Raw genomic sequence first — 14,572 nt, 5'->3', positions numbered from 1 at the left:
GAAGGAGGAAAAATAGTCTGAGAAGAAAGACGATTGGAGGTAGGGTTTGAGACTTGAGAGGGAGAGAGAAACACTGAGAAAAAGAAATTTGATGGGGGGGGGGGGCTGTAGAGAAATAGTGTGAATTTTTTTAAGGCTATTAATTCAAATTCAAATTCAAATTCATTTATTTCACATCTGTAAAAAACATACAAGATACAATATATCGAGATCAATCAAAATGATTCCATAGTAAAGGAGTAATGAATATTGTAAAATGACAAATTAACAAAAATAACAAAATACATAGGGTAATGAATGCGATGTGGGGGAATAGCAAAAGCCAAATAGACCTATCTAGGCTACTCCCTGATTAACATTCATTACCGAAAAAAGACCATCCTGCAATCAATTGATTAGATTGCAAGAAACACACATTTCAAAATAAACAAAATCAACAAACTAATGAAAAATTGAAGAAGAAAAAAAAATAACAACTACATTACAAAAAAATATGTTTAAAAAAACATACACATAAAAGCAAGCAAGCTTATTCACTGAGAACATGTTGACGTATACATATTTAGAAGGTAAGACTTACATCTTACTTTAAATGAATTTAGCGAAGGACTTTCTTTTATTTCAGGGGGCAAACTGTTCCATATGAGTGGTCCACTATAACTTATGACTGTTCTTGAGAAAGAAAAGCGGTAAAAAGGAATGTATAAATTATCAGAATTTCTCGTATTATATTTGTTTACACTGCGATTTGTTTTAAAATAACTGTTGAATGTGTCAGGCAACTGATTCTTGTAGTATGAAAACATAAAAATTGCAGTGTGAAGGGTATGTATATCATAAATTTTTAGAATCTTTAATTTACGGAATAATTGATGAGAGTGAGCTAAATATGGGGAATTTGTTATTATTCTTATTGCCCGTTTTTGTAAGCGAAATAATTGTAGCATTAAATAATTTGCACAGTCCCCCCATACGATATTGCAATAGCTGAGATGCGTGAGTATCATTGTATTGTATAATTGAACACGAATATGCAATGGTAAGTCACCTTTGATTCTATTAAGTACACCAATGGTTTGAGAAATCTTCATAGAAATATTATTTACATGTTGTTTCCAACTCATGCTATCGTCAATTGTGACACCTAGGAATTTCGTATATTGCACTTTCTGAATTTCAAAATCATTTATATATAATTTTATGGAGTTTTCTTCAATTTTCTTATTTTTAGGCTTAAAAATCATAAAAGATGTCTTCTTAGTGTTAATTTGTAGTCTGTTGGCTTGGAACCACATGTGAACTTTTTCCATTTCAGAATTTAAAATATTATTTAATTGAATGGGATCCTTACCAGATAAAAATAAACTTGTATCGTCTGCAAATAAGGTAGTAGTTAAAATATTACTTACATGTTGCAGGTCATTGATGTACAATATAAAAAGAAGAGGGCCTAGGTTAGACCCCTGGGGTACCCCTACTCTAATGTCCTGAAAGTCTGAATGAATTTTGTTGATGCATACACATTGTTTTCGATTTCTTAAGTAACTGATTAACCACTTCAATACTGTCCCTCTAAACCCGTATGATGATAGCTTATCAATTAAAATATTATGGTCTATACAATCGAATGCTTTAGATAAGTCTAAAAATACACCAATCGTTATTGCTTTGTTTTCATATTCCTTAGCTATTTTTTCAGTTAAATCAATTAATGCATGAGCAGTGTTGTATCCCTTTCTGAAACCGAATTGCTTGTTATATAATATGTTGTGTTTTGAAATAAATGCTATCAATTTGTCATATACTATTTTTTCAAAAACCTTGCTGAAAACTGATAAAATTGATATGGGTCGGTAGTTAGTTACTAGTGTTTTATTACCATTCTTAAAGATAGGAGTTACTTTAGCAAGTTTTAAAGAGTTCGGAAACACACCATTTTCAAGAGACATATTAATGATTTTACATAAAGGGGAAACTATTGCATGAATTGAATATTTAACTACCTTAGGACTAATATCATCGTAACCCGCGCTTTTGTTCGCATCCAATTTCAAAATGACATCATATATATTTCTTTCTGTTACTGGCGTAAAGTACATAGAATGACAAATACTGTGTTTCATAAACCTTTTAAAGTTATTTTCTTGAGATAGATTTCTAGTACTCTCATGTATTTTAGAACCAATACTACTAAAAAAATCATTAAATACACTTACAATTTCTTGCTGATTATCGGTCACTTCTCCATTATTTTCAATACTATAATCAACATCTCTATTCTTATTTTTTGTTAAAATGTTATTTATTATTTTCCATGTCGCTCTAGAATTGTGTTTTACATTTTCAAATTTATGATGATAGAATTCACGCTTCTTTTTACGAATGAAGCTATGGACCATGTTTCTGTAACTTTTATATACATTCTCTCTATAGGAAGTTGGGTTCTTTAAAAATTTCTTATATAAAAAGTATTTTCGTTTGCACATTTTCTTGATATCCGTATTAAACCATGACCTTTCTGTAGATGTCTTTTTTATTTTAACATTTGTTATTGGAAAACTTTCATTATATAGTTTTTTGTAAATGTCTAAAAATATATCATAAACTTCATCAACGTTTTCTGTATTGTTTAAACATGTCCAATCAACACACTGTAATTTTCTACAAAATGTAATCATATTTTTTTCACAGAAGTCTCTTATAGGGTAATGGGTCTTTGAATTATTAGAGATTAAAGGACCTTCAATTATGACGAAAGGGGTTAGGTGATCACTGACATCTGTTGTAATGATACCAGCTTCTACGACACTTTCAGGTTGGTTATAAAATATATTATCTAATATTGTTGCCGAATTACTTGTTATCCTTGTGGGTTTATTAATTAATGGAAAATATGAAAAGGTAGAAAAAATATTAACAAAATCATGATTACATGACATTAAATCTAGGTCCATCAAATTAACATTAAAATCCCCCATGATAATACATTGTTTTTTCTCACTTGAGATTTTGCTTAAAGGTATTTGAACTGTTTCTAAAAAATCTTTTAATGATTGGCTAGGAGGTCTATAGATGACTGAAACTATGAAACATATTGATCTTATGTGGATTTCAATAAATAAACTCTCTATACAATTTTGGAAAATGTCTAAATCCGGTCTCCTTTTAAATTTAAGATTTTTATTTACATATATTCCAACTCCACCTCCACGCTTGTTATCACGGTTACTAGTAATAAAAGAAAAGTCTGGTATATTATAATATTGTTCCTCATTATCTCTAAGCCATGTTTCAGATATACCAAATACTGTAATATAATTCTTAAAGCAATTAATACATTCTGAGAACCTGCTAAAATTACGTCTCAAGCTTCGACAGTTAAAATGAAGCATTGTTAAAGTATCTTTAGTATTGTAATTATTCATTAAGTTCGAAAAATCGTTTGGGGTGTAATACTTATTATCGGCACGGATCATTCTATTATCCAAACCATCAATATTATCCATAGCACAAGTCATAATAATTTTCTTGATGCCTTCTGATATTATACATATAACAAATTAAATCATATAATAAGCTTGCGTTGACAAGACGAACAATTAAACTTGGAAAAATTAAACAAAATGCAACAATAAGGGGGAAATAAAAAAGTAAAAATACATAATTCATGTTAACAAATACTTTTGAAACAAGGCGGTATACACTTGAATCTCAGTGATATTCGTGAATAACATCAACTGACAAAATAGGAAAAAAAAAATATATACATGTTCATGGACACAGAATACTATCCATTCCTAGCCATACACCAGTCGTTGTCTTTGTAAGTGATCAGATAAGCACTTTCAGAACAAATATGTGCAATATATAATTATTTTCAATACAACGTATTATCGTAAAACATTTCATATATATATAAAAAAAAATATATATATATGAGTATTGGTGTTGTGATTGTTCAAGCAATACACTATTTTAATGAACAGTATAAGTATGTATGTTGCAAAAAATGATATGTGTTTGTGTTTATGTGTTTCATTCAATTATCATCATTAAAAAAAATGAACAAGTATTCATTATGTAATGTTAGAATTCATATTCTTATATCAGAACTTGGTCTTTAGACAGATGTCTGTAAAATCTATCAATATTTGTGTTGTAGTTGTTAAATGAGTGTATATTGTTTTAGTAAACTGTCAGTTACGAATGGTGTGTAAAGTAATATTGCATTCATAAAATTGTTAAAAGTGTAAAAGTTTTGTGTTGGATGTGTAAATGTATGAATTAATACAAAAAAAACCCAAAGAAATGGCCTTTAGAAATATATATTAGGGGGAAAAAAAATTTAAAAATGTGTGTATATCGGTGTTGTGATGGTACAATCAATGTACTCTTATAATAAACAGTAAGATATTACGATTGTAAATGTGTGTTTGTGTAATATGTGTTACATCCATTTATTCATAAGTCATTAATAAATGTATACGTATTTAATGTATAATATATTCATTATCATATACCAAACACCATTTTCCTTTTTTTGTACAACACATTTTATACTTGTGTTATAAAATATATACTGTACAATTTAACTAATCAGAAACAAAAAAAGACCCTGCCATGTTGTGACTCAAGAAACTCCCTCCAACAGAGTAGAAATTCAACACATCAACATGTGCCATTGAAGAATAAGACACGTACATTATGCTTCAGCCACGGACATGCAGTCACAGAATATCGTCCTAATTCAGGTGGAGCATTGAGCCATGAAAGGCAAAACCCTTGGAAGTTAATCTGTTTGTGATTCAATATAAAGTATATTGGGGTCGATTTATTACATCAATCGTTATTTTGACAAATTAAGCTAGAAAAGTATATAATAACAATTCTTTTTTTTTCCTTTTCCCTTTTTTAATACCATATATATGTTTCAGGTAATTGTATAACGAGCATTAATTGAGTTGTTATTGTATAAAGGAAAAAAAATCGCTTCCATAGTATATTATTATTCTGATTATTCTGAATTATACGAGTGTACATGTAACCATAAAAATACATTGTACATACATATGGGTTTAATTGAAACGATTCCACTACGCACCAAATTCAATGACTTTGTCCACCACAATTACGACAATATTACGATAATGAATTAATTTCATTGATTTTTTTTATATTATGATTACTATCATTCTGAAGTCCAGTACATTGTTCATAGTTCGGCATTTTCAGAGTTTTTCTAAGTCACTGATAGATGTAATTCTTTTTCGAATCGTTTTCCCATTAAAGGGAGACCAAACAGGAAGGGGAGGGTGGAGAAAGGGAAATACAAAGAAAGAGATTAAAGTGATGAGGTAAATGGCAAGAGAGAGAGAGAGAGAAGGAAGAAGAATGTGAGAGAGAAAGAAAGAGAGGGGGAGGTGGGGGGGGGGTGAGAGAGTATGATAAGTTTGTGCTAGGATGAACAAGAAGGGTTAAAATTAAAAAGTGAAAAAGCATAGAAAAATTATCTAGAATGTGAAAATCTTGTTCTAGAAAATAATGACTGATTAGTGTTTCTTATTTTTTTCAAGCTGAATTTTAAAATGAGATCTCATTGTGGTCTCATTTTGCACAAATCTTTTTTATATTTTGTACTCCATTATACATTAATGACTAGCTCTGTATTTGGTCTCATATCAAAGAAGAGATTTTATTCTTGTAGTTTTGAATTGATGATCAATCCACATAATAGTCAAATCAGTCTAAACCAAAAATTAGTTTTCTCTTAGGACTGCACTGTGAAGCAGGACAGGTTTCATAGAGGGAAACCTGCTCCATTATCTCATAGACACAGTTCTCACTACCATCCTAGAGTTTACTGGAAACCAATTAAGAAAACCAGTTTGGAAGATCGCTTTGCTAGTGTTCCCACTTGATCACACAAAAATGGTTTTCAAAATCACTTCACTTAAAGCGATCTTGTCGCTATGGAAACGCTCTCAGTGGGGTGATACGTTTCACGCAAAATTAGAAACCGCAGCGTAGGCATGTGGAGTAGCGTGCTCAAAATGTGCGAAGATCGCTTCCCGAAGAACGGTTGTGTCCTCACTTATGCTAAAACCAGTTTAACGAGGCAGAGCAATCTTGAAAACTACATCGCGAGGTGGTTTTCTGAACCGGTTTGGAAGATTACTTCCAAGATCGCTTTGACCGTTCTCACTACACGTTAAACTAGTTTCCAGTAAACTAGTTTTAGGAAGTTAGTGAGAACGGTGTCATAGTCAAAGGGAAAGGGGAGGGGAGTGAAGGACACAAGGTTGTTTCCATTGTAATGAGAATGGAAGCTTTTTATCTCAGTTGATGGAAATGAATCTCTAGGATGAGCTCAATACAGCTACACTTCTGTGTCAAAGCTGATAGTACAGGTCAACTAATTAGAACTACAAACAGGTTGAGATGAGGAGGAGAGGGAGTGAGAAGGTTAGGTTAGGTCAGAGAGTGAGAGGAAGAGAGAGAGAGAAGGAGAAGGAGGCTGGGAGGAGGAAGCAAAAGGCAAACTGAGAATGACAGGTTAACAGAAAAATTAAGAATAATTTGAATTTTTATTTGCTTCATGAGATCATGTTCTTTGAAACAGTTGAATGGAGACTGAGATGGGGTGATTATTGTGTTAAGAGGGCGAGGGGTCAGAATGATATTGGATATAGATTATCTATACTTTGTACTTTCCCAAAAAATTAACATGTAGATTTAATTGAATAAAAAGGCAAGGATAGACACATGAGAGAGAAAAAAGATGAAGGTAATGTAGATGGAGGTTGATTAGAGAGAAAGGGAAAGGTATAAAGCAAGATGTGAAAATGGAGAAAGTAGATATATCTGGGTGATGAGATGGAGACTGAAACAGGGAGAAAATAGATATGATATAGAGAGAGGTAGAAGGAGAGAGAGGGGGAGGAATAGGGAGAGAGAGAAAGAGGGGGAGGGACGGAGCGAGAGAGAAAGAGTACATGAGAGAGATTATGCTCCTCTGGCACATATATAGACTGGTGCTAAATCAATTTTTGTGACGTGCCCATTGGGTATGTTGAAACGTTATTGAAGTATAAGGTGTGAGACACGGTGTGCATGTGACTCCTATTCGGCTTCTACACTCAAGGTGTGGTTCAGGTCCCATTTACACCATTATATTTTTCTTCAAATCATTCTGAGAACATAGTTTCTAGTTCTACCTTTCAATTTTTTGAGTTATGATGTTACTGAATTGTTCAATACATTTATTTGAATATTCCTCTATGTAAATTAAATTGGGATGCTTCTTTTGAGACTAATATCTGAATTCAGATTTCTTCAAACATACATGTATTTTCTGCCATCTATATAGACAATGCCTTTTTCATGTATTAAAAGGAAGGGGGCATTTCAAATGATTTTTAGACTTTTTTAATCAATTTGATCTGAAAGATGTGAGACATGGTGTGCATGTGACTCATCACTTATCACCTCCAAAATAATTTGGACTATAAACTTTTAAAGGGGATGAATCGTTGCACTGATCTTGCTCTATAAGGGAGAATATCATGAACATGATAATATTTAGTAACTACCCTGTTAATTAGTACAGATATTTTTTTAATTTCGAGGCCAACTTGTAATTTTGCTTTTATGTTTATTAAATGTACATAATTTCTTTCGGCAGATTGCAAAAACACCCATAAAAATAAAACAAGTTGGTAAAAATTGGAGTGCATGCATAGATATATTTTGAAAAGAATTGTAGATTTATTTTAGTGTGAATGTGATGAAATCAACTGTGTTTGGCTCAAAGGACACTTGAATTCACACTTGATATGAAGTACCAGACGAAACCATAACATCCCCCCATCCTCCTGAACGAGGTGAGATGGGGGTCTGCGGCAGGAAGGGATGGGCGTGTCAGGGGGGAAATGAATAAGGGCTATCGAGAAGGGGTCAAAACGGGATTGACTTTAGTGAGAAGGGGTAGGGTATATCAAGAAGGAACTGAGAAGGGGATGACTTTGGTTGGTGAGAAGGAGTTGAATAGGGAAAGGGTGATTTCAAGTTCAGTATTGACCTTTTGGTGTTAGTGTTAGGTAAATTTTTACACGATTATAACACCAAACATAAAATGAAGATGGTCCCGATAAGTCACTCACTAGTTGTTGAGATGCCAATGATGTTATCTGGATCAGTTTTACAACCTGAAAATAAGTTTTGGAGCTAGGGGAAGCAATTCAAATTTCAACACCAAGGCCAACACAAGACTTGAAATAACCCAATGAGTTTGGTGAGAAGGGGGTGGGGCATATCACGGAGGGTTGAATAGGGGATGACTTTGGTGAGGTGGGGTGGGGTATATCAAGGAGGGGTTGAATAGGGGATGGCTTTGGTGAGAAGGGGGTGGGGCAAATCAAGGAGGGGTTGAATAGGGGATGGCTTTGGTGAGAAGGGGGTGGGGCAAATCAAGGAGGGGTTGAATAGGGGATGGCTTTGGTGAGAAGGGGGTGGGGCATATCAAGGAGGGATTGAATAGGGGATGACTTTGGTGAGGTGGGGTGGGGTATATCAAGGAGGGGTTGAATAGGGGATGGCTTTGGTGAGAAGGGGGTGGGGCATATCAAGGAGGGTTGAATAGGGGATGACTTTGGTGAGAAGGGGGGGGGGCATATCAAGGAGGGTTGAATAGGGGATGACTTTGGTGAGAAGGGGGTGGGGCGTATCAAGGAGGGTTGAATAGGGGATGACTTTGGTGAGGTGGGGTGGGGTATATCAAGGAGGGGTTGAATAGGGGATGGCTTTGGTGAGAAGGGGGTGGGGTATATCAAGGAGGGGTTGAATAGGGGATGACTTTGGTGAGGTGGGGTGGGGCGTATCAAGGAGGGTTGAATAGGGGATGACTTTGGTGAGAAGGGGGTGGGGCGTATCAAGGAGGGATTGAATAGGGGATGAGTTTGGTGAGAAGGGGGTGGGGCATATCAAGGAGGGTTGAATAGGGGATGACTTTGGTGAGAAGGGGGTGGGGCGTATCAAGGAGGGATTGAATAGGGGATGAGTTTGGTGAGAAGGGGGTGGGGCATATCAAGGAGGGGTTGAATAGGGGATGACTTTGGTGAGGTGGGGTGGGGTATATCAAGGAGGGGTTGAATAGGGGATGGCTTTGGTGAGGTGGGGTGGGGCGTATCAAGGAGGGTTGAATAGGGGATGACTTTGGTGAGAAGGGGGTGGGGCGTATCAAGGAGGGATTGAATAGGGGATGAGTTTGGTGAGAAGGGGGTGGGGCATATCAAGGAGGGTTGAATAGGGGATGACTTTGGTGAGAAGGGGGTGGGGCGTATCAAGGAGGGATTGAATAGGGGATGAGTTTGGTGAGAAGGGGGTGGGGCATATCAAGGAGGGGTTGAATAGGGGATGACTTTGGTGAGGTGGGGTGGGGTATATCAAGGAGGGGTTGAATAGGGGATGGCTTTGGTGAGGTGGGGTGGGGGTATATCAAGGAGGGGTTGAATAGGGGATGACTTTGGTGAGGTGGGGTGGGGTATATCAAGGAGGGGTTGAATAGGGGATGACTTTGGTGAGAAGGGGGTGGGGCATATCAAGGAGGGATTGAATAGGGGATGACTTTGGTGAGGTGGGGGGGGGGGGCATATCAATGATGTGGATGGGAACAGGGCATGTCAAGGAGTGAGAGTTAATTTGAAAGCCATTTAGATTTAAAATAAGAGGAAATATTAGAGCAAGATTTTGGATTTTGAACAAAGAATCATGACATTAAAGTGGCAAGGGAAGTGATGGATTTGTACTTTGTAGCAAGTGAGAGGTGGGTGTTTCTGTATGAGCAAATATCAAAGAGAGAGTGGAGGAAATGGATGAGTGGGTGACTGGTGTTAACAGGAGAAAGCATGTTTATGTTTTATGATTTCAAAGGGAGCAGAATTGAAGTCTGTTTGCCAAGGAAAAGTCCAAGGGTCATTTGATTTTTTAAAGCAAAAAAAGAAAGTAATTTGTAAAAATTCAAATAACAGACTGAGGAGTAGGCCCTAGGGTTTTTCTTCAAATGACTCATCATTCCCCTTCTTGTTTCTTGCCAGCAGCATCATAAACTATCTAATTTGAATTATCAAACATGTTTCCGTATAAACATTCACCATTCACCCGTCTGCAAAGAATAGAATATATATAGGGAGAAATCTTGTTATTTGATTATGTGGTTACATATTATGAGTGTGCCATTTAAGCACAACCTCGTCGTCGGGTCAGATTTAGTGTGGTTGGCTGTCTGGAGGAGTCGGCTCAGTAAGGCATATAAACCTGTATGCTAATCAACATAGGATTAGATTCAGATGATTAGGCTCGGGCTCATTATTTCAAGCTCACTGGAGTTTGAGAAGTTGACAGGTAAGAGAGGTGGGATCTAGGCAAAAGAGGGATATTTAACCTGTATGGATAGATAGATAGACAGATGGATGGCTAGATAATGATTGATTGGTAGATAGATTAATATATTGTTGTTATATACATGTACAAAGTTGTGATAGATTTATGTATTGGTAGAAAGGAGAAGAAGAAGGAAGAAGATGGAAGAATAAGAAGAAGAGAAAGAAGAAGATGAAGGAGGAGAAGAAAAAGAAGAAGAAGAAGAAGAAGAAGGAGGAGGAGGAGGAGAAGAAGAAGATGAAGGAGGAGGAGGAGAATAAAAAGAAGAAGAAGAAAAAGAAGGAGGAGGAGAAGAAGAAGAAGAAAGAGAAGAAAAAGAAAAAGAAGAAGAAGGAGGAGGAGGAGAAAAGAAATGAGATGCTGAGCTATCACTTCTAATATCCTGTTTTATTCATTGAGAATACTTAGTTCATATCTAATGTAGAAAGCAGGTTTCTACATTTCAGAGAGAATTATTCATTTCCCATTTAATAAAAACATTTTTCAGTGTATTCTGAATTACATGAAAAGTGGTTCCCTCACTGAATCTAATTGAATTCATTTCAATGTCCATTCTCACTTAATGTATTATCTGGAAGCAGATCCAAATAATACCAGATTTAGTGGTAACATGCTCCTAGCATACATGTATCTGTTAACATTCTAATCTTTGAAGTGACTTAGCAATCATGTGAATAGATTCCCAATACTACATCATACATGTACATGAACCTTGCAATATTTACATGCCTTTCATTTGTCAATAAACTTTTAATCATTCCCAAATGTGAGGGACCTTTTATATTAACATAAATGTTGTAGTTGATAATTCTACGCAACGGTTTGTGTAAACATAAGCCAACATTGGATGCAGTAGATTGAATTTTAAGGTTGATATCCTTTCAGACTTGGTTGAGGGATTATAGGGTGTGAAATGCATCAAGGTGAAATAGAATTGAAAATGTCTCTCACATCACCGTCTGCATACTATAATATGGTCATTCACACTGTGAGATTAAAACCGTTTTGTGCCGTAGTTTCCAACAATTACACTGAAAAGTTATCTTGCGTGTTTGCTGGTGTCATTTTCCTACATGTAGACTACATCAGTGTTGAGTATCATTTGTACTCATTTACACTGTGACAGGAAACCTGTTATTTTGCGTAGTCTGTTATTTCCCACGAGAGAATTTCTTCTAGATGCATGAATACCATGCCAAGTGTTATTCAGACTATGAGATAAAATCACTTGGATTGTGCTGCCACACATTTCCCACAAGATTGTATGTTGAAAAAATTCCTACATGTATGGTGTTGACTGTTCAGTTTCATTTACACTGAGAAATAAAATATATTATTAACCGTATCAGACATCTGAGCAGGGCAACTTTGAAACATTGTTGCCTGCTTAAGACTGGGATCAAATGGCCGGTCAATAAAATTTCAACTGTTTATCCACGGGCCCAACTTATTGCCCGCTCAGAAAAGTCAATGAGAAAATGCGTGGAAATGTAGCGGGCAATAAATGGCAGCGCTAACATCCAGGTATTCTACGCGTTTTTGTACGCGTCCTTGAACCGCGCAGTGCATACGTCATAATGGTAATCAAGTTGAGACAATGCTGGATACTGCGTCCTTAGGCCAGGGACGCGTCATTTCAATTACGTCACAATGGTAAAGTTCAGAGGCCCAGTCTGCTCAACATGAGAAACTAGATTCTCATTCTAAAAATTTAAAATATCTAAATTTTAACGATTTTTGCTCTAGATGTCTGATTTGGTAAATAATAGCAATATTGACTGGCCTGGGGGCGAAAGGACATATATCGCCCTCACTAAATTGATATCACCCTCGTCTACGACTCGGGCGATATAAATCTAGTTTGGGCGATATATGTCGTATCGCCCCGAGGCCAGTCAATATTGCTTTAGTCTTTCCTGCCAGTTCTTTCCCACAGGTACAGGTACATTGAAAAGTTTTCCTTGTACAGTATATGGGATGGTGTTGAGTGTGGACCTAAAAAAATAGTTTCATTCCTCCACCTCCTCATCCACCAGTTAAAAACAGCAGTGTAAATGACCCATATTTCAACCTCTACTTTCTATTTATTGCACAGTAGGGAGAAATTATGGTAATGATGCCAACATGATCCAGTACATGTCACTTTATCCTGGTGAATTTCATTTATAATGGATCAAAATGACATCACATGCAGACAGACGAGTAGGGGAACATAACAAGAGGCTATAGATCTATCAAGCATCTTATTTTAGACCGGCATGTATTAAAATTATACCTGTATGTTTTTATTATCACTTTCCAATGAAATCAATTGACATGGTTTGATTGGAATTCGGGAGCAAATGATTAGAGAAATTCCTTGACAGACAATTGACAGCAATAATTTATTCATATCCTATCTCATAGTCATTTGAATTGACTTGACCTAGTTTTTATTGTGTGGGAGAAAAGGGGGAAATTTGTTTTGAGAACAGCCCAATTGATTTGAATGATATCTTGTATAATGTCGCTTGACATGACGTCTTTGGTAATCATTTTTTAAATATTGCAGTAGGCATGATGTTCCGTTCCTGAGTTTAAAGTTCATGTATATAGGCTTACATGCTTTGCATATGGGTTGGGTTGTTTTTCACAATAAATTCCCAATCATAATTTCCTGCTTGAACCCCCCCCCCCCCGAAAAAAAAAAAAATCCTTAAACCTTTGTCCCCATTAAAAAACAACAGCAATACATTGGTGATGTCTTATGCCCCATATATGTAATGATTTCTGACTACAGAAATAATAGTATATTAAGCTTCGTAAAATCAAAGGAGTGGGATATGCTGGTCCATGCAAAATTTCAATATTCTCTTTTTCTTTCAATAAATTTTGAAGTTTTTAAAATTTTGTGACTCTACAGTGCGTATAAAAAAAAAGTTTATACTTTGAAAAAGACCTGGGAATTAAAAGATATACAACATGTGGGTAATTTTTTCACATATAATCATGGGTTAGGGTCTCATCTATCCAATTAAAGTAAAAGTTTTGACAGAATGTTACACTTGAGTGAGCACTGTCCATTTTTGTAAAGCTCGCAGAAATCTGTTTGCGCAGAAATGCTTGTTTTCACGCTGTGTCAAGGGAAAAGGGCAAAATCTAACTTACCCTGCAAAAAATTTCTCATACATTTCCCTTGCACTTTTAGTCAATTGAAATAAAACGGATACATTCAAGCATTTTGTAACAATTTTGCCACCCAAATTGAAATTTCAACCCTTAGTAAGCACAACCTTTACCCTTTTTGTGCCAGGTGGATCTGAGGACATAACTGAATCTGAACAAAAGTTTATATCAGACATCTCCAGCATTTTTTCACTAAGCTTTTATCAATTAAAGTGGGTTTACGTTTCATTTTTCATTTAATACTTGTTTCTCCACACTTTTCCCAAGCTTGACAATGATTAACAAAATGAAAATCAAGCCTTAGCCATTTCATGTAAATTACAGCTCAGTGTAAAACAAATACCATCACGATGGCCTCGGTGTGTGGGGGAGTGGGGTGTGGCGCAATTCACTCTTCGAAGTGTTTTGGGCAAGGAAACAAGTTAAAAGAGGTAAAAGATATCTTCAAATCAATTTTACTAGCTAAATTCCCCCTGTTCTTCATGATGAAGGTCTACTTTTATTCGCATAACTATTTCAGAGTTCTGCGCAAATCATTTTTCACTAACTTTTCAAAAGTAAGTGATGCTCACTCTTATTTCGACAGTTATATCGTCATTTGCTTAAATGGATCTGTACCAATGTTAAAATGTGAAAAAAAATCTTCAGGATATTACAAATGTATTATGTTACAGGAGTTTTTCTAAGTGTAAACTTTTTTTTGATATGCACTGTATATAGTTAATGACGGCTTTCAGAATATACACAATACTCAATTTCGAAAAATTTGACCAAAAACTAGGATAAAACCCGCTCCTAATATCACTAATAATATGCGAGCAGCTTCCCCATATATTTCATAGTGTTAATACCATAAATTCAATTTATTTAATGGAATTAAAGTGTTCCAAACATTTTTCGTCTGTCTGATAATGTATCTACGTCACAATGAAATCTCTATCAAATTTTTGAGAAAATGGCATATTGGAGA

Source organism: Lytechinus pictus, unplaced genomic scaffold, assembly GCF_037042905.1.
Source record: "Lytechinus pictus isolate F3 Inbred unplaced genomic scaffold, Lp3.0 scaffold_20, whole genome shotgun sequence".
Lineage (NCBI taxonomy): Eukaryota > Metazoa > Echinodermata > Echinoidea > Temnopleuroida > Toxopneustidae > Lytechinus > Lytechinus pictus.
Note: the sequence above shows the minus strand (reverse complement) of the source record.